Genomic DNA, 23,995 nt, shown 5'->3' with positions numbered 1-23,995 from the left:
GAAGTTTAAGGGAAGAAGCCTTCTCCAAAACATAGAAGTGCAAGGTGAAGCAGCGAGTGCTGATGGAGAAGCTGCAGCAAGCTATCCAGAAGATCTAGCTAAGATCATTACTGAAAGTGGCTACACCAAGCAACAGATTTTCAGTGTAGCCAAAACAGCCTTCTACTGGAAGAAGATGCTATCTAGGATTTTCTTAGCTAGAGAGGAGAAGTCAATGCCTGGCTTCAAAGCTTCAAATGACAACCTGACTCTGTTTTGTTTTTTAAAGATTTTATTTATTTATTCATGAGAGACACACAAAGAGAGGCAGAGACGGATATAGAAGGAGAAGCAGGCCTGATGCAGGACTCAATGCTGGACCCAGGATCACGCTCAGAGCCGAAGGCAGAAGGTCAACCACTGAGCCACCCAGGCATCCTCTGACTCTGCTGTTAGGGGCTAATGCAGGTGACAATTTTAAGTCGAAGCCAATGCTCATGTACCATTCTGAAAATTCTAGGGCTTTTAAGAATTATGCTAAATCTATTAATGCTCTATTAATGGAGCAATAAAGCCTAGATGATGGCACATCTGTTTAAAACAAGGTTTAAAAAAAAATAAAACAAGGTTTACTGAATATATTAAGCCCACTATTGAGACCTACAAAAAAAAAAGATTTCTTTAAAAACTATTGCTTGGGGTTTCCTGGGTGGCTCAGTCGGTTAAATGTCTGACTTCAGCTCACATCATGATCCTAGGGTCCTGGGATCGAGCCCTGTGTTGGGCTTCCTGCTCAGCAGGGGGTCTGCTTCTCTCTCTGTCTCTCTCTGTTTCTCTCTCTCTCTCTGTTTTTTTCACTCTCTTCCTTTCTCAAATTAGTAAATAAATAAAATCTTCAAAAAGTTATTGCTTATTGACAATACACCTGGTCACCCAAGAGCTCTAATGGAAGAGATGGACAATGAGATTGTTTACATGCCTGCTAACAAAACATCCATTCTGGAGCCCATGGATATATAACTAACTTCAATTTTTAAATCTTATTATTTAAGAAATACATTTTGTAAGGCTATAGCTGCCAAAGAGAGTGATCCCTCTGATGGATCTGGGCAAAGTATATTGAAAATCCCCTGAAAAGGATTCAATATTTTATTTTTTAAAAGATTTTATTTATTCATTCATGAGAGATACACACACACACACACACACAGAGAGAGAGAGAGAGAGAGAGAGAGAGAGAGAGGCAGAGACACAGGCAGAGGGAGAAGCAGGCTCCATGTAGGGAGCCCGATGTGGGACTCGATCCTGGGACTCCAGGATCATGCCCTGAGCCAAAGGCAGGCGCTCAACTGCTGAGCCACCCAGGCATCCCAAGGATTCACTATTTTAAATGCCATTAAGAACACTTGTGATTCATGGAAAGAGGTTAAAATATCAACATTAACAAGAGTTTGGAAGACAGTTCTCTCTCTCATGGATGACTTTGAGGGGCTCAAGACTTCGGTAAAGGAAGTAACAGCAGTTGCGGTAGAAACAGCAAGTGAACTAGAATTAGAAGTGGAGCCTAGAGATATAACTGCATGGCTGAAATTTCATAATAAAACTTGTATGGATGTGGAATTGCTTCTTATGAGTGAGCAAAGATAGTGGTTTCTTTTTTTTTTTTAATTTTTTTTTATTTATTTATGATAGGCACACAGTGAGAGAGAGAGAGGCAGAGACACAGGCAGAGGGAGAAGCAGGCTCCATGCACCGGGAGCCCGATGTGGGATTCGATCCCGGGTCTCCAGGATCGCGCCCTGGGCCAAAGGCAGGCGCCAAACCGCTGCGCCACCCAGGGATCCCAAGATAGTGGTTTCTTGAGATGGAATCAATTCCTGGTGTGAGTGCTCTGAAGATTGTTGAAATGACAACAAAGGATATACATAATTGTATTTTTACATAATTTATATTTTTACATCTAATTTTACATAAACTTAGTTGATAAAGCAGTGGCAGGGTTTGAAAGGACTGACTCCAATTTTGAACAAATTTCTGTCAATAAAAGGCTCTCAAACAGTATCACATGTTACAGAGAAATTGTTGGCAAAAGGAAGAGTCAATGGACATGGAAAACTTCAGTGTTGTCTTATTTTAAGAAATATCACAGCCATCTCAACCGTCAACAAACACCACCCTGATCGGTCAGTAGACATCGACAGTGAGGCAAGACCCTTCCCCCAGCAAAAAAGATTCACTGAAAGCTGAGATGGTGGTTAACATTATTTTCTTAGCCATAATGTAATTTTCAATTAAAATACACATATTTTTAGACATAATGCTATTGCATACTTACTAGACTACAGTATAACATAAGCATAATTTTTATATGTACTGAGAAACCAGAATATTCAGTTGGCTTACTTTATTGTGATGTGGAACTGAAAATGCCATATCTCTGACGTATGCTTATAAAATGAGTGGGCTCAACTGGGAGGTCAGGAATAGTCTTTCAGAACATGTGACATATGTATGAGTCTACTGAGAGAACCAACTCTGTTGCTATCAGAGAGAAGAATGTTCCAATGAGTGACAGTGCAAAAGTCTTAAGGTGGGAACAAGCTTAATATGTTCAGGGAACAGAAAGATAACCAATATGGGGCTAAATGAATAGGGCAAGTGTATGCGATGAATTTTCTCCCGTCAAAATTTATATATTGAAGTCCTAACCCCCAGTATTTTAGAATGTGATTAAATTAGGAGATAAGGCCTTTAAAGAGGTAATTAAGTTAAAGTGAGGCCTTTAGAGTGGGTCCTAATCCAATAGGACTGGTATCCTTATGAAAAGAGATTAGGACATACACAGGTACTAAGGGAAGATCCACATAAAAACCTAAGGAGAAGATGGCCAAAGAGAGGCTTCAGGAAAAACAACCTAGCCCATACCTTGATCTCAGACTTCTAGGCTCCAAAATTATAAGAAAATAAATTTTTGTTGTTTAAGCCACCTGGTGTGTGGTACTAGAAAATGAATATAGCAGGGAACCCGATAAAGCTGGGGATGTAGGCAGAGGATCAATCATAAAAAACTTAGTAAACTACCATTAAATGGTTAAAATTTTAAGTGTTATCAGAAGCCACTGGATATTTGAAGGAGAGTGACATCATCTAATTTACAAAGATAATTCTGGCTGGCTGCTTTGTGGAAAATGGACTGGAAGGCAAGACTGGAAGCAGAGAATTTAGCTAAAAGGTATTTGCAGTCCAAGCAAAAGATAATGGTTGCTTGGACAAAGGTGATGATAGTGGAGACAAAAACAAAAACAAACAAAAAAAAACCTGGCATAATTTGGGATGTGTTTTGAGGGACAGCTGGCAGGGCTTGTTGGTGGATTAGATGTGAGAGTGAAGGAAGGAAAACAAGAATGACTTCGATTTTTGACTTGAGCAATGGGGTGGATGATAGCACTAATTTCTGATACAGAAAAGGAAGAGGAAAGGAACAAGTCTAGGGAGAAAATTCAAGAGTTCTGTTTTAGCCAAGCTGAGTTTAAAATGCCTTCTAGATATCCTCAATATGGAGAGATCAACACACTTGAAAATATTAACCTAGACTTCTGGGGTGTAGTCAGAACTGGAAGTAAGACATAAAAAGTATATAAAACCAGGGGAAATTAGAACTACCTCAAACTGTGTTCTGTAGGAAGTGATGTGAGATATCTGGCCTTGACAATTCTTCTTAACTACTGTATTCCAAGAAATAGACTCCTGGAGATATTTTTGAGTGATTGCTGTTGCACAGTACAGTGTCTGGTTGTAGCAATGGAAGGAATAACCCCCTTTGTCAGGAAAAGACTACTTAATGCACATATATTATGATTGCACAGATACCACCAGGATAGAAGGTCTGGAAATAAATAAATGGATTGTAATGAACTTTCTGAATGTAATCGATACGTTAAAGCTTCAAGAGCTACTTATTGTCAAATGGCTGTGTGTTTTCTTGTTAGATTCAGTTTTGCTATAAAATATGGCAGTAGTATAAGATTTCATTCTTTAAGAGGCTATAAATTTTGAAATTGTGATCACTTTGAACAGGAGACAGGGTGAAGTTCATTAAGCAAATAAAGTTAGCAAGGCTATAGGAAGAACAACTTTCAAACACAGTTTAGATCAATTAGTCCAAAATAATTCGTACCAAAGCACCACAGGACTAAATGGATGCTTGCTGTGCTAATTAAAACATTCTTACTCACTTATTCAAGTAGGTTTGCTAAAGATCTCAATTTAGAAACCCTTCATTAGTATATCCTAAATGACTGTTGTATGTGCTAAAAATGAATAAGGCTGCATATCTTTTAAAAATATTGTGCTTATTTTTTTTTTTAACCAATTGAAACTAACTTTCTTCACAACTGGCACGTTAGTACTTTTTTTTTTTTTTTTTTAAACTGTACCACATTGCCCAGTGTTTGAACACAAAATTCAGGATGGTTTTTGGAATGCTGTTGTTTGGGTGAATGCTTTTTCTTTTTTCCTTCTTAGTCCTAGACTTTTTTGTGTATTGTGATTACAGCCTTCCTTAGAGGTGGTGGTAACAGGCTGTACTCATTGTTAATAGCGGACATAGTAATCCACTCTGAGAAGCTGCCTTCTGATTCCAGGCTGCAGCATGGCAAGTGATTTTGTAAATATTCACCCTTTGTCATATGTTCAAACATTTGCTTCTCCTAGAGCTTATTTAAAATATTTAGTGAAAAACCACCAGCTGAATATTTATATGCTTATGAATATGAAGTACAGGCTTATTTCCAACCATAGTTGTATAAAACGGCTAGTTTCAAGAAACTGTTCTTGTTTTTGACAGCTGTCCAAATTCTAACATAGTGGTAACAAAAATACTGAGTAATTTCTCTTCTCTGTTATCGAATCTCAGTATCCTCAGCTGGAATGAAACTGGAACAGTTCGATAATATTTTCCTAATAGAAACATTCCAGTCAACGTTTTACCAAAGAAAACTAATTATTGTCTAGCTGGTGAGTTTTGCCTTTCCCAAATTGTTTTAGAAAAATATGGTTAACATTCTTGTCCTTACAGTTTTCTCTTAAAAAAAAAAAAAACTTTATTTCTGTGTCCGATTGATTACCAAATATAAATTAACTTTTAAATAAAACATTTATCTGAAGAATAGCTACTAGTCCCTTCTATAACATGGAAGGCACTTTGTAGCTGGTTCTGAGTAATTCTCAAAGTACAATAGCCTTAATGCCTTCTAGATTCTCTTCTTATGAGGCAGTGCATGATGAAATTAGATTCTCCTAAATGTCACTGCCCCTATTTATTGTCTTTTTCCTTGAACCAGGGCTGAGCTGGCTAAGTTCCATTGTCTCTCAACCAGATTTATTATGGATCAGACGCATTCCATTTCACAACAGGAATGTGCTTATTATAAAATGTACAAAGCTTATAGCCTAACAAAGCTCACAGTCTGTTGGCAAAAACCACTTCATTTAACAGTGGGTATAATTTGTAAGTTTTCAAACGTATCTGAGCTAAATTTAGTATAAGTTGACACTCAAATCTTGAAATAAATACTAAGTGAACACAGTACTGTTTATGCTAAACACAAAGCTAAATCCATTTTAGTATATATTTACTAAATATTTATATATTTATACTATATATATTTATCATATATATAGTAAATATATTCCTTAAGTATTTCTTACTGACATATAGTTAGCCAGACTTTCTTGTTGCTTTGGTTTCTCTTGGAAAAGTAGATTAACTTTCAGGTCTTCAGAGCACAATTTAACATAGTGTCTCTTTAGTGATTAATGTCATTTAGTATTTGTGCAAAGAATTGAAGTGTATCCTTATAAATACCCAAGGAGAAACTAAGAGATCTCTCTAAGAATAAGGAGAATAAAGATAAAAAAAAAAAGGAGAATAAAGATAAATTTAGCTGATTAAAAACTAGATTGCAACATTTTTTAAAACAGTGTGTTAACAAAGACTAAAAGGAAATGTGCACAAAAGAAAAGAGCTATGATTGGTTAGTGGATAATGATTGTTGCGTCACTGGTGGACAAAGTTGAGAAATATCTGAACATTTAAAACTTCTACTACCTACAACTACAGTAATAACTCCCAAGGCAGATCTACACACAGAGGACATGGCTTATTAATGCATCCTTTCTACTATTGTAAACATTCAAATACTGATGTGACTCTGGGTAAGGAGGAGTAGACCACTTGTAGCCACATTGCAGGAGTCTTTTTCGCTTGAGTTACTAGCCCCTGGTTCACCTGTGGTTCACTCCATTCAGGCTCTCACTGCAGGGATCCTCTTACTCTTGGACTGGACTTGAAACAACCCCAGCCCAGCTTTTACTCCTGTATTTCTAATGCGCGCAAACACTTCCACAAACTCTGGCAGTGCATCTGTCCCCAACAACTTGGCACTCTTTTGGCTCTGTTTCTAAGTCATTAGTCACCCAGTTTCTTGCTCTTCAGATCTCCTAGACCAGTGCCCAGGGTATTTCCCAACTGCAGGGAATATTTATCAACTTTCTGAGAGATCTCTGTAAAACCCACTCTCCCTAGACTTGCGATGATAACGGTAGCACACCCCATTCCATACATTCAATGCAGAAAAATTAGAGAGTACAGATCAGTAAAAATAAAACCATTAAAAACTTTGTAACCGGGGCAGCCCGGGTGGCTCAGTGGTTTAGCACTGCCTTTAGCCCAGGGCCTGATCCTGGAGACCCAGGATCAAGTCCCACGTCAGGCTCCCTGCATGGAGCCTGCTTCTCCCTCTACTTGTGTTTCTGCCCTTCTCTCTGCATCTCTCTGTGTCTCATGGATAAATAAATAAAATCTTTAAAAGAAAAAAAACTTTGTAACCCCAATATCATTCATAAATACCAGTGCTAATAATCTCTCGTATAGACTTCCAAAATTTCCTACTGTGTTTGTGGAAATGTTTTTCTGCTCATGCTATTAAGTTACACTACCAGTACCCACATTCTATATTTAAATAAAATATGGGGGACTGTTTTAAGATATATATATTTTTTAATTTTCTTTTTTTTTAAAGATTTTATTTATTCATGAGAAACACACACACACACACACACACACACACACAGAGGCAGAGATACAGGCAGAGGGAGAAGCAGGCTCCATGCAGGGAGCTCGACATGGGACTTGATCCCAGGACTCAAGGATCGCGCCCTGCACTGAAGGCAGTGCTAAACCGCTGAGCTACCCGGGCTGCCCTGTTTTAAGATAATTTAAGGATGAATTCACACTTTAAATTGAGATTGCTTTCCAGTGGACTTCTTGAAAAATTATCTTCTGAAAATAGTCTTTTGTTGTAAGGTAGTTTCAGATACAATTAGTAAAGCTCTTTATACTGAATTCCAGAATATTTCAATACTTCTATCCCCAAGCAAAGATTCAGACTTTTACGTGGTAACAGAATTTGAGAACAGCTATATAAGACATTTAAATATTTAAAGAAATACTTCAGGACCAACCAGGATATGTGTTAAAATCTGAGGATACAAATCTATGTCGCAATTCACAGAGGTTTTCTTCTCTAAATATACATGGATCAGATAGGAGAGAGAGGGAAAAAAGTGAAATATTCAGCTGCCAAAAATAATTTGTTCTGAGACATTAGTGAAGATTTTCTTTTGTGATGATATGAAGTTTAAATCTTGAAGCAATTGCTGGGAAAGTAACTTTGGAACTGCAAGATAATTAATTATTAAATTTTGGACAGAAAGGTCCTCTGGGGGCACCTAGATGGCTTAATCGGTTAAGCAGCTGCCTTTGGCTCAGGTCATGATCCTGGGGTCCTGGGATCGAGCCCCACATCAGGCTCCCTGCTCAATGCACAGCCTACTTCTCTCTCTGCCGCTTGTACTCTCTCTCTCAAATAAATAAATAAAATCTTCAAAAAAAGAAAGAAAGAGGTCCTCTGTTCTTTGTGGGTATGCAGAGCAGACCCAGAATGCACCTAGTGAATTCAGGTCCTCAGTATGTTGAAGACACCTGATATCCCATAACACCCGGCGAGGCTGCCAATTCCTTGTCCACACTGACTACATGCCATGTAACCCACTTTATGTCTCGAAAGGATTTAAAATTCATGAAGCTTGTTGAAAGCTCAACTGTCACATTCAACTCCTTCCAAAGTGTATGGGAAAAAGAGCAGAGCAGACATTTCAACTGAAGCTATTATTGTGCTTGAATAACCATATTCCATTAAATTGCTAATAAACCTACTAGAAGATGTTGATCACATCAACCATACAGTTGCATTCCTTTCCTTTATACCAACTCGCTCAATTTCGTTTTATGCAGTATTACTCTTTCTGTGCCCTTTATCCCAAGGTTGCCTAGAATTCAAAGCACTTATTCAGTAAGTTTGTAATCCAGTTTAGTGTGCTATTAACAGAATTCTTTAGAGAAGATCATGGAAAAAAGAAAAACTTATTTTTGGGTCAGTGACCAATTTTAAAGGAAACACATACTAAACCAGTTTAAAGGGAAAAGGTCAGGATCCATGAGGTATTAAGGAAAGAAGAAAAAGAAAAAACATTCATTTTCACCATTTTCCGACATTCCTTAAAAATAAAAACAAGCCTAAGTATGGAATGGCAAGGTCCCGGCTCCCCGTACTGTGGTGAACAATACTGCCATTCATAGAGAGTTAGAAAGCAGGGGTTTTTCCTCAACACCAGGGAAGTTTTGGCTTCCCTTCCCTTTATTTATTCTGAGGTTCAAAATTGAACCCTATAAATCTTAAGTTAGTCTCTCAGAACAAATAATAATATAAAATGTATTAAATGCTCTAAGGTGGCTTCTTACTAGCAAAACTAATTAACTCTCCATATTAAATGGAGATATTAAGGCTAAATAGAGATATATAGGCTTAAATGGCGTATTAATCCTTGGTGGTGTTTGTGTTAAATACTGAAAATATATGAAGCTGAATATATATCCTATATTATTAGGCATTTTTAAAAGAACTAATATACTATCTCAGTGAATCTATCTGATGACTCAGTTAATCTGTTTTTTTTTTTAAGATTTTACTTATTTTTTTAAAGATTTTATTTATTTATTCATGAGAGACATAGAGAGAGAGGCAGAGACACAGGCAGAGGGAGAAACAGGCTCCACACAGGGAGCCCGATGTGGGACTCGATCCCAGGGCTCCAGGATCACACCCTGGGCTGAAGGCGGCGCTAAACCGGCGCTAAACCGCTAAAGCACCCAGGCTGCCTTCAGTTAAACTGTTTAATTGTCACTTAAATATTAATTGAAGATGTATGATGGAAAAAATCAAAGTTAAGGGAACAAATATTATAATTTTAAAATTATTTCATTAAACAGGAAACAATGTTTCTTGTAATTTTTTTCTCTTCAGTATATCCATCTAAGAGCCTCAGAAGAAAGGATAGGTATCCCCAAGCTCACGGTATGTAATATTTGTCTCTACTTTTCCAAATGATAGAGTTGGGGTACCATTTCCTTCCATAGGGCAACTGGCCAATTTCAGAATGTTTGGGCTTTTTTTCGCAAGTAGAGTCAAGCCAAATAAAAGTAAAATGTACTTTCTGGATTATTTTATGATTATGAAAATATTTGTGTCTATCTTTTTATCTTTTTACCTCTTTTTAAAAAAGATTTATTTATTTGAGAGAGAGCACACAAGAGTGCAGAGGAGGGGCAGAAAGAGAGAGAGAATCATGAAACCGACTCTCTGCTGAGTGTGGAGCTGGGAGTGGAGCCACACATCTGACACACTGAGGACCTCCCAGAGCTCCTGGGGCTGGAGCCCAGGACCCTGAGATCGTGACCTGAGCCAAAATCAAGAGTCAGGCAGCTTAACCTACAGAGCCACCCTCTATTTTTTAGAGTGACCAAGATTAGGTGTAAGGAAAGAATTTTCCTGAAGATTCCTCTCTGAAACACCTTAGTAAGAACACATAAAAACCAACTCTACATCATGCACAAAGCTATGGTAGACAACAAGTAAATGTTAAAGCAGCAATAATATCATTTGACAAAGATAAAGATGAGTAACAGCCCAATATAAAAAGTTGTGAAATTACAGTAATTTCACAATCCATCAGAAGCAGCAAAACACACCATTACTTTAACAAATATTTATTGATCACCTAATAGACAGTCAAAGCAAGATGAAGATATATGCGTGATAAATTTCTGAACTAGAGAATTAAATGAAAAGAAAGTAGCACATGATACAACTTACAGAATCATGGAGTATTAAAATCAGAAGAGATCTTAGCAGTTATAGAGATCAGGGAACCAAGTCTTATTAGGTTTAAGTAACCTTTCTGAATCGTAGGGGCAAAAGCAGGTCTTAGAACCCAAGGCCTATATTTATACTATAATAAGATTCCTGATTCAGTAAAAAGATTTTCCTTTTCTTTTTTTTTTTTTTAAGATTTTATTTATTTGATACAGAGAAAGAGAGAAAGAGTACACAAGCTGGGGGAATGGCAGGCAAAGGAGAAGCAGGATTCCCACTGAGCAGGGAACCTATTACAGGGCTCAATCCCAGGACCCTGAGATCATGACCTGAGCTGAGGCGAAGATGGACACTTAACCAACTGAGCCACCCAGCCACCCCTTGTAAAAATGTTTTTAAGACAAAAGCCAGGGCGCCTGGGTGCCTCAGTCAATTAAGTGTCTGCCTATAGCTCAGGTCATGATCTCAGTGTCCTGGGATCAAGCCCCATATCTGCTCCCTGCTCAGTGGGGAGTCTGCTTCTCCCTCTGTTCTATCTCAAATAAATAAATAAAATATTTTTAAAAGAAAATCCAATGGCTTTTCTCACCTAATTTTATTAATATAAAATCATTTCTACTTAAACAACTTTAAAATAATTAGTATACTATTATATATACATACAAATTTAAATTATCTTCTTAGACTCAAGTACAAATTATTTATAAAGTTTTCATATTAGCTGGAATTTCACTTTTCATGGCATGAAATAAAGAAGCATCTGCCATCCTATGAAACCAAAGATCACAGAATATATGTGGCTTGGCACTGGAAGACCATGGCCCTCTGGGAAATTATCCAGGAAGGCACATTTTTAGACGTTTCCACACAAGGCACAGTTAGTGGCACAGGTATTTTTCAACTGATAAGAAAAAATTTTAAATCAAAGCTATTCACAATGTCTGCCAGATTTTCCTTAAATGGTTCTTTCACAAGGCAAAACATAATCCCTCCCTGCCAATATACACACACAATACATATCCACCCATGTACAATAAGACTTTTGAGTAATCTGAGAACTGAATACTTGGCTTCCTAAATAAGTTGACAACCTCTCTTCTTCATTAATATTTGAAGGTTATCCACGTGAAAAATTGGAAAATATATAGTATAAACTGTTATACTGGGCTGATTTTTACAGATTACTTATTGGACTCCATCCTCGTATTTCAGCCATATTCCACAAGAAGGGGATAGAAGAAGTTAATTAAGGTAAAGAAAATCTCCCCTATTAAAGGCAAAATAATGGAGAAGGTATAAGCTATTTAGGGGGAGTCCTTTGGTATCTTCTCCTTAAAGCTCTTTCCCTCATAAGCTTTCCCCCATATGCACCACATGCAAAACTTAGCTTTGTTTATGTGCTTAGCATGTTTCTATTAATAACAATTTCTGGTAACCTAATGGGAATAGGATTACATTCTACTCTAGAAAGCTTATCAAAAAATAGCTAATTAATACCCTGTCTACGGAGACTGGGATCCTTTTTAACAAGTGAAAATCCTGGCAAATGAAATATCCTATTCTTGCAGATGAAGTAAGCATCCAGACAGCTGTTCTGTGACATCACTAAGCCAAGCATAACAGGAGAAGGCTCCATACACTTACCAGAAACCCTGCAGAAAATTTACAATGGCAGGTAAATAGAAAAGCCACCAGAATAATGCACAGTCAAAATTCTAAATTAAAGGGACGCATGGGTAGCTCAGCAGTTGAGCGTCTGCCTTTGGCTCAGGGCGTGATCCTGGGGTCCCAGGATCAAGTCCCACATCGGGCTTCCTGAATGGAGCCCGCTTTTCCCTCTATGTTTCTGCCTCTCTCTCTCTCTCTCTTGTGAATAAAGAAATAAAATCTTTTTTTTTTTTAATTTAAATTTTTATTTATTTATGATAGTCACAGAGAGAGAGAGAGAGGCAGAGACACAGGCAGAGGGAGAAGCAGGCTCCATGCACCGGGAGCCTGACGTGGGATTCGATCCCGGGTCTCCAGGATCGCGCCCTGGGCCAAAGGCAGGCGCCAAACCGCTGTGCCACCCAGGGATCCCAAGAAATAAAATCTTTAAAAAAAAAATTCTAAATTAAAAAAAAATCCCCAAAAGCAAATTTCAAAAAGCTTTTTACCTTTACATGTCTAAATTTCTAACTTGCTTTAAATGCAAAAAAGATGTCTTAGGGACACACAGGTACTCAAAAATGTGATGAACATCACTGCTCCATTATCTGTGAATAAGTTATTTCCCTTATGCTTTATCTATGACAAAGTTTACTCTCAGTCTCAACACAATCATACAATGATTAGAGCTATAGGAGGCCTTATAGAGAATTACCTAATCCCTTGTTTTCACAGATGAACAAACTGATGTCCGGTTGAACCCCTTGTTTGAAGTCACCAGCTAGTTAAGTGTTCAGAGCTACATTTCCTGTCACCCAGGGCAATGGGCAGTTCTCTTTGCTCATGTCCTTGGTACCATCCTCCTGTCAACAATGGCTACAATAGCTACATTCAAAGATGGTGTCATTCTAAGTGTTCCTGCTGGATGACTTTATATTCAAGCTTCCTAACAAATCCATGAAGTATATACTATTTTACCACCATTCTCCACAAAAAGAAACCGAGGCACTGAGAGCTTAAGTAACTTTTGCAAGAGTCTGCCTCCAGAGCTACACCACATCCTCTTTAACCATTATATACATTACTGTTGACTTTTCTTGTTGAATGGCATCCTTGTATTCTATATTCAACATGCTTTAAATTGAATTCACCTTTCTCCAAAACCTTCTGACATCCTTACTTTTGAATTCTGTTAAAGTCATCCTTGTCCCCTTAATCACCAAGCCTAAAACCTTGGAGTCATCTGTGACTCCCCTGTAATTCCCCCCCCTTCTCCACATTTCTACCATTGGAAAGGCTCTTGAACCCAACCACACTGCAATTTCCTAAAGTTGGTCCCATTCTGTGTTGTCTGAACAATTACAAAGCCTCCCGATTTCTTCTTAATGGTCTTCCCTTCTTCAAGTCATCACACACACTGCAGCCAGAGCAATTCTCCTAAAACAATGGAAATCATATTGGTTTTAAAATCAAGCTTGGGCGGGGGGGCCTGGCTAGCTCAGTTGATAGAGCATGTGACTCTTGATCTCAGGGCCATGAGTTGGGGTCGTCCCATGTTGGGTGTAGAATTTACATTTAAAAAAAAAAAAAGAACAAAAAACTCCAAGAATGTTAGCTTACCTAACACATTGGAAATTTTATTCTAAAAAAAAAAAAAAAAAAGGAAATTTTCTTTTAAAAGTATAAAGTTTTTTTATTTCCCCACAAATTACTCCTTGAAACTTCAGTCAGCATGTGAAGTCGATATTATTTTCCCTATTTAAAAGATGGTGAACCAGGCCCCATGACATTAAGTAATATGCAATAGACCATTTTTAAGAGTACAAATTGTTATATATAAATTATTTTATTTTCTGCTAACTGAACATATTTTCTAGAGACAGAAAACAGTCCAGGTAAATGTAGTCAAATCCAGTAACTTCTCAATCATTTAAATCTTTTTTTTTTAAGATTTTATTTATTCATTCATAGACAGAGAGAGAGAGAGGCAGAGACACAGGCAGAGGGAGAAGCAGGCTCCATGCAGGGAGCCCGATGTGGGACTTGATCCCAGGTCTCCAGGATCACACCCCAGGCTGCAGGCGGCGCCAAACCGCTGCGCCACCGGGGCTGCCCCAAACATTTAAATCTTAAACTAAGTTAAATTCAGGTTCTTCCTTTTCTTCTCCACTTCTTTCTGGGTGACATCCACACCATGCATTTACAGAGAATCCTGTGCTGGAATATTCCAGGATATACAACCATCTCATCATGGACCTAGATTCTTAGTCACTGGCACTATCATAGCTGAAATGGTCATATTCCCACTGGTCACTGATTACATTATTCATGTTGACTTCTCCAGCCATATATATATTCCTGTTCTGACTGTAAGATCCCTTTGCACTATGGGCTCTCTCCTTTGTCTGCCTATCTTGTCACTCATGCTTGCCCCCCCCCCCCCCCCCCCCCCGCCCACACACACATTTTGAGGTCTCTCCATTCTGGCTGGTAGGAATATGAATTATTCCCATCTATTTTAAGTTCCAGCAATTTTTTAGCCCATTTTCTTGTGGTTCTCTCTCTAGTCTTAAGTAGTTGCTTTTATGCATGCACAGACAAATACATTTATAGCCAAAGACTAAAGGAGCAATTCTACAGATTTCTAGAAAGCTCTCTTCATGAAGCATCCTCACCTCCAGTATTCTGTCCTGAAACTCTTGATCTCCCCAAACTCTGGTCTTCATCCTCTGAACTCAGCAAGACCACTGAGCATTATTCTGTCCCCATCTCTCCTATGTGGCCTGGAAACAGATTCTGGACTGTGAGCTGCAGCAAGTGTAGATCGCACTTCATTTGTTTTCTTCCTCTTGTACACTGTCTGAAAACCAGGGTTTCACATAACTGGTCCAGTTTTCTAACTGTTCACAGCAAAAGGGAAATTCCTGTAGGCCTTCCTGGCTAGAAGTAAAAGCCTCAATCCTGTACACTCAAATGTTGTAGCTTTACTTCCCTGACAACCTCTGTGACAACATTCTACAATTTCTCTTAACTCAAGTGACTTTTTTCTCATTAAAACAGTGAGAGCCAACATCTTCCCTCTTAACAAATAAATGGATGGTCTAGAAAATACTTGTGTAAGAACAAGTATAATGATTCTTGATGATTTTGGTGACAATGGCATGAAAGGGAGCAGACAGTAAGTGTGATAAAACTCCTTGAGGATTTATTTAAATGTTATTTAAAACGCCATGCTCTGATATAGCTATTAACTCAAATAGGGCTAGGAAGCTAATTAAGAAGACCATTTGTAACTACACAACACTGTGTTCCTGGACTGTGTTTAGAAGATAAACCTGTAGCAAGTGATTAATAAGAAAATTTAGTCTTATATTAAAATAACAGAGACCCAGAAGTACAATTCATAATTGCTGCTGATTCTTCTCTGCAATATCTATTTAAGTTCCCATATAAAAGAGCCTTGGCAGGCCAGAGCGCCTTTGCTGAAGGAGTCAAAACCATCAGCAAAGAGCAGAGCAGTTGAAAACATGGATCCACAGCTATAGTCAGAGAGCTTTTCTAACTTGAAGCAAAACCAAATTCAGAATGGCTTGGGAAAAAATACTGCATTTAGGCCTGGAGAAGAAAACCAGGAACATTTTAGAAGAAAATAAATAGTAAATAGGTATTAAATATAATTTTAATGACAAGTGCTCTTTAATCATTTACTTTTAGTAAGGCTATCTCATCTTAAAATACTTAAAAAGGGACGCCTGGGTGGCTCAGCGGTTGAGCATCTGCCTTTGGCTCAGGGTATGAACCTGGGGTCCAGGATTCAGTCCTGCATCAGGTTCCTTGCTGGAAGCCTGCTTCTCCCTCGGCCTGTGTCTCTGCCTCTCTCTCTGCGTGTCTCATGAATAAATAAAATCTTAAAAAAAAAACACTTAAAAAAAGATTTTATTTATTTATTTTATAGAGAAAGCATGAGCAAGGAGAGGGGCAAAGAGAGAGGGAGAAACTCAAGCTGACGCCTGGCTGAGTGCAGAGTCTGACACAGAGCTAGATCTCAGGACCCTGAGAGCATGACCTGAGCCCAAATCAATAGTTGGACGCTTAATCTACTAAGCCACCCAAGTGCCTCTTAAAGTACACTTTAAAAGAATATTATCAAGTTGGAAAAATGTGCTATTTTCTTCTTCAAATCATTTTACACTGAGAACCTTATATATTTAGATTGCAAAGGCCTTACCTGATGGCGGTTTAGCTAGGAGTCAGGCCAGCCTCTCAAGGAGGTGGGCTAGGAGAACAATTGATTCCATGGATATTGGAATCTGCCAGACTTCATCTTGGGTATAAAATCAGCCACTTAATAGGTGTTTGACCCTGAGATAATCCTCAACCTCTCCAAATCTTAACCCTGACCTATTACTTCCCCTTTCTAACTTTTGGATCTTTTTAAAGTGGAGATTATAATGGTAACTGTCTCCATGGATTGCAGAGATGATCAAATGAAATGATGCCTGTAAAAGCTTTAGCACAAAGCCCAGCACATAGCAAACAATTTTAGCTATTGCTACTGTTGCTACTATTGTTAAGAAAAAAACCTCAAAACTGTCTCCTGAACACTAGCTTTGTAAATACAAGCTATGTAAACAGTGAGTAAATGTCACAGACTATGAGACTACAGAAATAATGTGAATGGTGGAATATAAAGTAATTATATAATTTTAACCCATCTTTACTGTCTTCCCTAAGAAATGAAACTGGACACATGGCGAAAGGGAACGACACATTTAATTTGTTTCACTTCCCCCTTCCCCACCCCCTATTTCTAAATGTGTTGTCCAGAATCATTTGGTCCCGTAGTAACTGTAAAATTACATTCTATAAATTAAAATTCACAAAAATTTCATTATAAGAATCCATAGGCATCTCCTCCTTAACTTAGCTGGATGTGGCCCTCAGGAAAGTCCTGCTTAGATATACTACCACTCTAGGACAATCAATGGCTTTCTGAAAAAATGACAAACAAGAAAGCATCACCTTTACTGAGATTCTGAAGAAGCTATTTTTATCTGCTTTCAATGTGGAACATTTGGTCTTCTGACTGATAGATGGCTTCTCTGTTAAGGTCCTGGGATTCACTAAAAGGAGTTGAAACAGACAACCCCTGAGAGGTTGTACAGAAAAATGCTTAAGTTCACAAGCTTTGGAATTGAATAACTCCATTCAAATCCTCATTCTGATAGTTGCTAGTTGATTGGACAAATTACTTTTATACTCTGAGCCTCAGTTTCCTCATTTGTAAAATGGACATTAAAAGTTGGTTTTACCTGACACAGTTGTTGTGATGAATGATATATGTAAAATACTCAGCATGGTGCCCTACCTACAGTAAATGTTCACTGAATGTTATTTACTTACTATCTGTTACATTATTGCCTGAGAATCCAGATAATCCACACCATAAACTCAGGACACGGGCTATGTGCCACTTCCATCACTACTGATTGATCCACTGAACAGGCATGTGCTGAGTAGCTGATGCTGTGAGGCCCTGTGCTCTGTGCTTTACTTAACTGAAATCCTTTGTCATGAAGGGCTTTACCAGAGACTGTGAGGGCAGCATCTCTGCTCTCATGGTGATGGCTCTGTCACTGTGGGACCTGTCACAAGATCCACCACATAGGAAATGCTAACAAGTTAGGGCTTTTTTTTTTTTCTTTTTGAATGAATATATAAGTAAGGGGATGAATGATATTAATGATCATCAAGAATGATTAAGATGAACTCTTTGATCTCAGAGAACTCATGTTCTAGGTGAAGTTGGGATTAGCCCTCCAAAAGGAAAATGTAAGCAGGAAGGGCTTAAGGAGGGTGTTTCAGGTAGTAGGATCATCATGAGCAGAATACCAGTTATGCTAGCATAGTTCAGCAATTACGGCAAAAGAACGTGTGATTGAACTTGACATTTCTAGAAGACCTTTTAACTTTCAATCAAAAAACCTTCAGAGAAATATCTTTATTTTCATAGAAAAAAAAGAAACTCTAGTAAATTTCATATCTGAAGTCAAAGGACAGAAAAAATATACTGTCACATAGTTTTTTCTTTTAATATTTTATTTATTTATTCATGAGAGACACACAGAGAGAGACACAGAGAGAGAGGCAGAGACACAGGCAGAGGGAGAAGCAGGCTCCATGCAGGGAGCCTGACATGGGACTCGATCCCAGGTCTCCAGGATCACACCCTGGACTGAAGGTGGCGCTAAACCACTGAGCCACCCCAGGTGCCCTGTCACACAGTTTTCTATGTCGGGTCAAGCCTAATCTTGCCTCAGTGTCCTTTCCTTATTTGCCAGTGGTTAGGGGTAACAATTACTACCCACTCCTCTTCTCTATCCTATGGCTAATTAGGAAAAGACAAAGGAAGAATGGGGATCAGATATTAGCTTTATCCTGGGTCCCCTGGTAAGGATCTAATTGGAGAACTGGCAAGGTTTCCTACCTTCCAGTCAGAACTGAACACAACCTGATTCATGAGCTGGGCTGATGTCATTTAAAAACCCAGTCACACAATTCTTCACCCCACCCACCTGTTCCAAGACATTCCACAAGGAAACAGGAAACACAGGGGAATGCTTGGCTGAGCAAAGAGATAAATGTGGAACCCACTTCCTACTTTAAGCAAAATGACCTGCAGATCTACTAAAAAATGCGGCTAACCAACAGGATTAGCAACTTACTGCCATGGATCAGAGGATCAGAATGGTTCAGCGCAATGGACTCCTTTAAGAAAACATGAGGAAAAGAAATAAAGAGTCCCTGCATCTTGTACTCCATGTGCAACATTTTATTTAGGAGAGAGAGGATGTTATAATGTATTTGGATAAAATAGATTCTTATTTTTCTGCTATAGATAGAAAGCCAAGCTTACTGATTTGGTTTATTTTATCTCTAAGAATGGCCCGATAATACAAACTTACAGCCTGTAATAACAAAAAAAAGAAAAAAACAGAAAAAAAAAAAAAAAAACAACAAACAACATTCCCCAAGCCCACTAGAAACAAAACCAAACCCAAACCAAACCAAAACACTGTAACTCAAATACCCTAAAACCAAAGCTATTCCATTGTTTATATGTCTTATAAGTAATAATCTGGGAGAAATTAAATCATCTAGTTGATTGGGTGTGCAGTTTTCAAATAGTTTGTCTTGAAGACAATGGAAGAAAACAGTATTACTCAAGTTCAGTACAGGTTTAATACATGTTTTATTGAGATTTTATTTTGGTCATAAGGGGTGCAGATATAGGACCTTGCATTTTTTTGAGGTTGCATCTATGTCAGCCTTGTTAAAGGAACAGAACTGTGGAGCTGTGATAGCCTACTTTTGTTTATTTTTGTTGTTGTTATTTGGTCCATGTGCCTGAGTAGACCCAAAAGTTTTTGCTTAGGAAAACCTTAGCTTTGTTTTGCTATGTCTCCGCTGCTTTTTCATAACAAAATCGTGAGCTCATTGGCACAATTTATTAAAAATAATCAGGAAGGGGGCAGCCCGGGTGGCTCAGCAGTTTAGCACCGCCTTCAGCCCAGGGCCTGATCCTGGAGACCCGGAATCGAGTCCCACATCAGGCTCCCTGCATGGAGTCTGCTTCTCCCTCTGCCTGTGTCTCTGTCTGTCTGTCTCTCATGAATAAATAAAATCTTTAAAAAAAACAAAACAAAACAGGGAGGACAGCCTGAAGAACACATAGTGTAGTCTTCCAGAAATTCTAAAATGTACACCTGAATTAAGAGAGTTCACCTGCTGCAATAATGAATTCAGTGAGTTGCACTTACTACAGAAATGTGACAGATGATGCTATTTATATCATCACACTATGGCCACATGGGTCCCCAAGAGGAAATTCTGAGCTTAGTAGTAAAAGCACTGTCAATTCTCAGTACCTGATTTGCCTGTATCTTTGGGTCCTCACCGACTGAAACACCTACCAGGTCCACCTCTGACTGCTGGTGGCAGAAAGCTTAGAGTAGAATCTGTGACCCATCTGTAATAGTAGCTGGAGCATGCATATCATTAACTGCATTCCTGGCTCTTCCTGATGGTAATTATTTGTATTTTCTTCCTTTCTCCATATTGTGATTGATTCTGCCTTGGATTTTATATCTCCTACTAACCTGTCTTCTATCCCTTCTGCAGCATGATGATGCATACATGGAAAACATATAAAAATCTAAGCAGAGATATAACCCACTCTTCAAAGGCATGGTAAGAAAATATCTGGGACTACAGCTTTATCTACATAACTCTAAAACAATGGGCTGAAAAGTGAAGACTTCTGAGTACACTAGCTTGACACTCTTCCATCAGTAACTTCTGATGCTGTGTAGAAACTGCCTTTGAGTATTAAGAGCAGCTATGATAATATGCCATGTTGACACTAACAATAAAATGACAGAAATGTTCCCTTTTTCCACGAGCCGAGAGGTCCTAAGAAAGAAGGAAGACTACTGTGAAAATCTGAAATTCACTAAAAATGAAATCTTCCATTACTGACAACTTTTTATTTGGATTTATTCACTTTCCAGGGGGCAATAAAGAACAACTAAATATATGCAAAATATTAAAGACAGTTTTAATGGCATATACAGAAGAGTATAGTTCATATTTGCCTTAAGGAAGAAAAGGTTGCAATGAGGCTAAAATATAATCTTATTTTGAATTTTAAGAGAAGCAGCTTCTGAGCTATTTTAAAATTCCTTTCATTTAAGAATAGAATCAGATATTGTTACATATAAATTTTTTAAAAGAAGCACTATTACTATCTTATTTGAAAGAAAACACTTTCATAAACTGTTTTGCACCTAATTCTTTTTTAATGTGCCTTGAGATTGTGTTTTTTTTTAATTCACCTCCTGTTTCTCTTTTCCAGCCAAGTCCAAGTGTGAATTTCTTTTCTCTTCAGTCTCTCACCTAATAACAAATGAGACTGCTTTCCAAGTTTTTTATTGACAAAATATTTTTAAAAGACAGTATATATGAATTTCCCACAGTGTTCGATATTTTCTTCTGAAATGTGTAATTTGTTACAAATACCAAGATATAAAAGTGCTTTTCTGGATTTTCTGGTAAATACAGCTGACCTAAAGCTTCATTTCTAGAAAACACAATTAACCAATAAAAATCCCAGAATTCTTGTTTCTGCTCCAAAAATATTAGTTTAACCTCAACAGATATCTGCTCTCTTAAGACAACAGTGTATGTGCCCACAGAGGAGGGTCTGTTCCAAGTGATAAGAAGGGAATCTGTGTGTGTTGGCAGTGGGCTGGGACCCTCCCTAGGGCCTGCTAGGGTTTGATCTGGAGAGGGATGATAGCAAGTTTGAGGAAATTTTTCCCTTGGACATGGAAACTCCTGGGTTTACCAAACAGAATTACAGAAAAGAAGCTAAACAAAATGAAACAGTAATATCCAAGAAAAATCTGAGAAAAACCATTCTTAACGTGCGAGACACACTGTACTTAAAATGTACTTGAAGGCTCATTTCTGTAAGGGCCGCCTAAACATCCCCAAGCTCTACTATTCAGGAATCTTATTTCCAGGCACAGTGTCCTGGAGCATTTGCAATTTTTCAATTGGAACTCTCAGCACTTTAAAAATAGTCTAAAGTCAGAAATTGAAATACTGATCTATTCTGCAACCTCCAAGTTATTCCTTAGTCAATATAACACTGAACATTTCTGAACAAAAGGATTCTTAAGGTTGGCTGTGGTTCAGGCATGTCCCAAACTTATTAAGGGGAAAATAAGTTATTCACAAAACAAAAAAGTCTATCCTCCATTGGAAAAAGATCTATTTTCCCCCTAATGCTGAATTATGTATTCAATCAGTTTAAATTTTATTTTGGGCCATTAATCTGTAATTTAACATAGTTGTTAAAATAAATTGATGTTTCGGTCTATTTTATGTTAGGTTGTTTACCAGAAAAATAATTCAGTGGGCTGAACACATAAAATATAGTTTCCCTTATGTGACTGCTTACAAGTGAATACACGTATTCTTGGCAAAATTTACATGTCACATTTTAACAATGTAATTGCTGACAATAAAACACTTTACTTAATACAAAACAATTTCTATATCTTAAATCATAACTATATTTCTCCTGCTACCTTTAATAGGATAAGAAATCTTTCCATAACTAGTTCTTAACAGTAAACTTCTAGAATATTTTAAAGCCCCCACAAAAGGTCTATATATTTTCCTTTAAGAATTGCATATTGTATATTACAAATAAAGCTAATCAGAGAAATGCAGAACAACATCACAATTCACAAATTTTAAGAGAATTCAATGACCTCCATTTCTATGATCCACTTCTTAAAGGATGCCACCTGGTCCTAGAGACCCATTTTACATGAAACTTCTGCCTAACGATTGCAGGTGACAAACCTTGTAAGACCACATTCTAGAAGGTACTTCTAGGCTTCATTGGTCCTTACCATAGCTGACTGCCATCAAACTGCCATCCAAAACTGCTTTAGGGAAGCAGTTCCTCTGCAATCTTTTCAACAGATTCCCTGTTTTAACATCCACCTGTGTTACTGCAGAACAGTCTGACCCGGATTGAGCCATGGAGCAAATAATAACACTAACTGCAACTCCAGACAGAAAAAAATAGAAGTTAATTTTCCAGACTCTTGTGGGAATACAGAGCATGTCTGCTGAAACCAAATCCAAGAGTTCAATGATATTGTAGACTCAAGTATTTCTTTATATTCCACGTAATGGCTTTTCCGTTCTTGGTGTTTTATAACACACTACTGAGTGATGATTTAGAAAGTGAGGGAAATTCTCCTACTCCCTCCCCCCCCCTCAAGTTGAATTGTATGAAAATGATAATTGCAAAGTAAAACTCTAGCGGAAAGCCACGAGACTTGTTCCATGCAGTGCTTACTGAATGCCATCACTGCAATTTAAGTTAGTTTACATTGATTTGCTTTATTTTAGGGAAACATAATTTCTTTATGCGTTAGACCTAAACTTCTTTCCTTTGGGTTTTGTTTTGCTTCATTTTTGCCAGGGAACAACCAACTCAACAATCTGCCCTAGGACAGCCTGAACGTTATATTCTCACTCTGTCAATTTACCTCTGTTTTGGCTTCTCTTGGCAAGGACAGGCATGTTCTTTCACTGATACTATTAAGCTACATTAAGCCTTCTCTTCTGATGCAGGAGCTATCAGATTCTCTATCAGTTCTATACTGCTGCCACTTTATATTATTCTGAGAGCAGAGATGCTAGCAATTCTTTTCAGTATAACTGAATGATAGGCCAAATAGGTTCATTTCCATTTGGTCAACAATCAAGCATAATAAGGGTTACCTAAAAGAAATATGGTTAAAACTATAACTAAGACTACAGAGGGAACACCTTAAACACCTGAGGCAAAGATATTGTTTTTCCCTGACATTAAAAAACAGCCTATAAAAATAACGTACTTGGTTCTATAAAGGGTGTACATCATCAAATTGTTAGTACAGACACTGAGTTATTTCCTCTAAACAAACACAGGTGTCAGGAAGCTTAAGCATATAAATAGGGTCAGTCTTTATTTTTCCATAAGTTTGCTTTAAATCTTAAAAAGCAATGTTCTGGATCAACAGAACAGGGCTGGTACCAAGGTGCAGTTCATTTGCTGCTCCGCATTTGGCTGGGAAAATACTTGGTTCTTGGCTGAAACTAAAGTGCCCTCAATGAAGTCTTGCTTTATACCAGTAAAGAGTAAACTGGAGATGGCAGTTGGAATAGAGGTCTTGAAAGAAGGTGGGGTTCATAACAGGAAGATCTCATACAGAGAGGGAAGGCAAGAAGCCACGAATCACAAATGTTTTCTTTCTTTGCAAGAAAGAAGGCCAAGTGTCAGACTCTTCATGGGCTCTTATCCCAAGCTCCCCAACATGAGGCGTTCTTATCCACTCATCTGAATACATCTCTGTTGAAATTAGAAGTAAAACAAATAGTAATGTTGCCAACTTAAACAAGGTTTGGTTGTGAGCATTTAAGAGCATATTGGTATTAGCCTCCAACAGTTTTAGAGAAGCTGAGAACTG

At 37.9% G+C, this 23,995-nt stretch overlaps 1 protein-coding gene and 1 long non-coding RNA gene across 5 annotated transcripts in view; one reads left to right on the top strand and one right to left on the bottom strand.

The window, feature by feature from the left end:
• Positions 1-9,532, top strand: part of LOC118354921 (uncharacterized) — a 66,438-nt gene extending 56,906 nt beyond the window's left edge. For both annotated transcript variants that reach the window (XR_007411547.1, XR_007411548.1), the window contains exon 4: positions 9,405-9,532. This is a non-coding gene — a long non-coding RNA (uncharacterized LOC118354921). The remainder of the gene's footprint in view (positions 1-9,404) is intronic.
• The window catches only part of DDAH1 (dimethylarginine dimethylaminohydrolase 1), a 134,265-nt gene that overhangs the window by 52,745 nt on the left and 57,525 nt on the right, over positions 1-23,995 (bottom strand). The gene's annotated exons all lie outside the window — the stretch shown is intronic.

The sequence above is a fragment of the Canis lupus genome, chromosome 6 (assembly GCF_003254725.2).
Source record: "Canis lupus dingo isolate Sandy chromosome 6, ASM325472v2, whole genome shotgun sequence".
Lineage (NCBI taxonomy): Eukaryota > Metazoa > Chordata > Mammalia > Carnivora > Canidae > Canis > Canis lupus.
The sequence above is the reverse complement of the archived record's forward strand: the minus strand, read 5'-3'. Positions and strand labels throughout refer to the sequence as shown.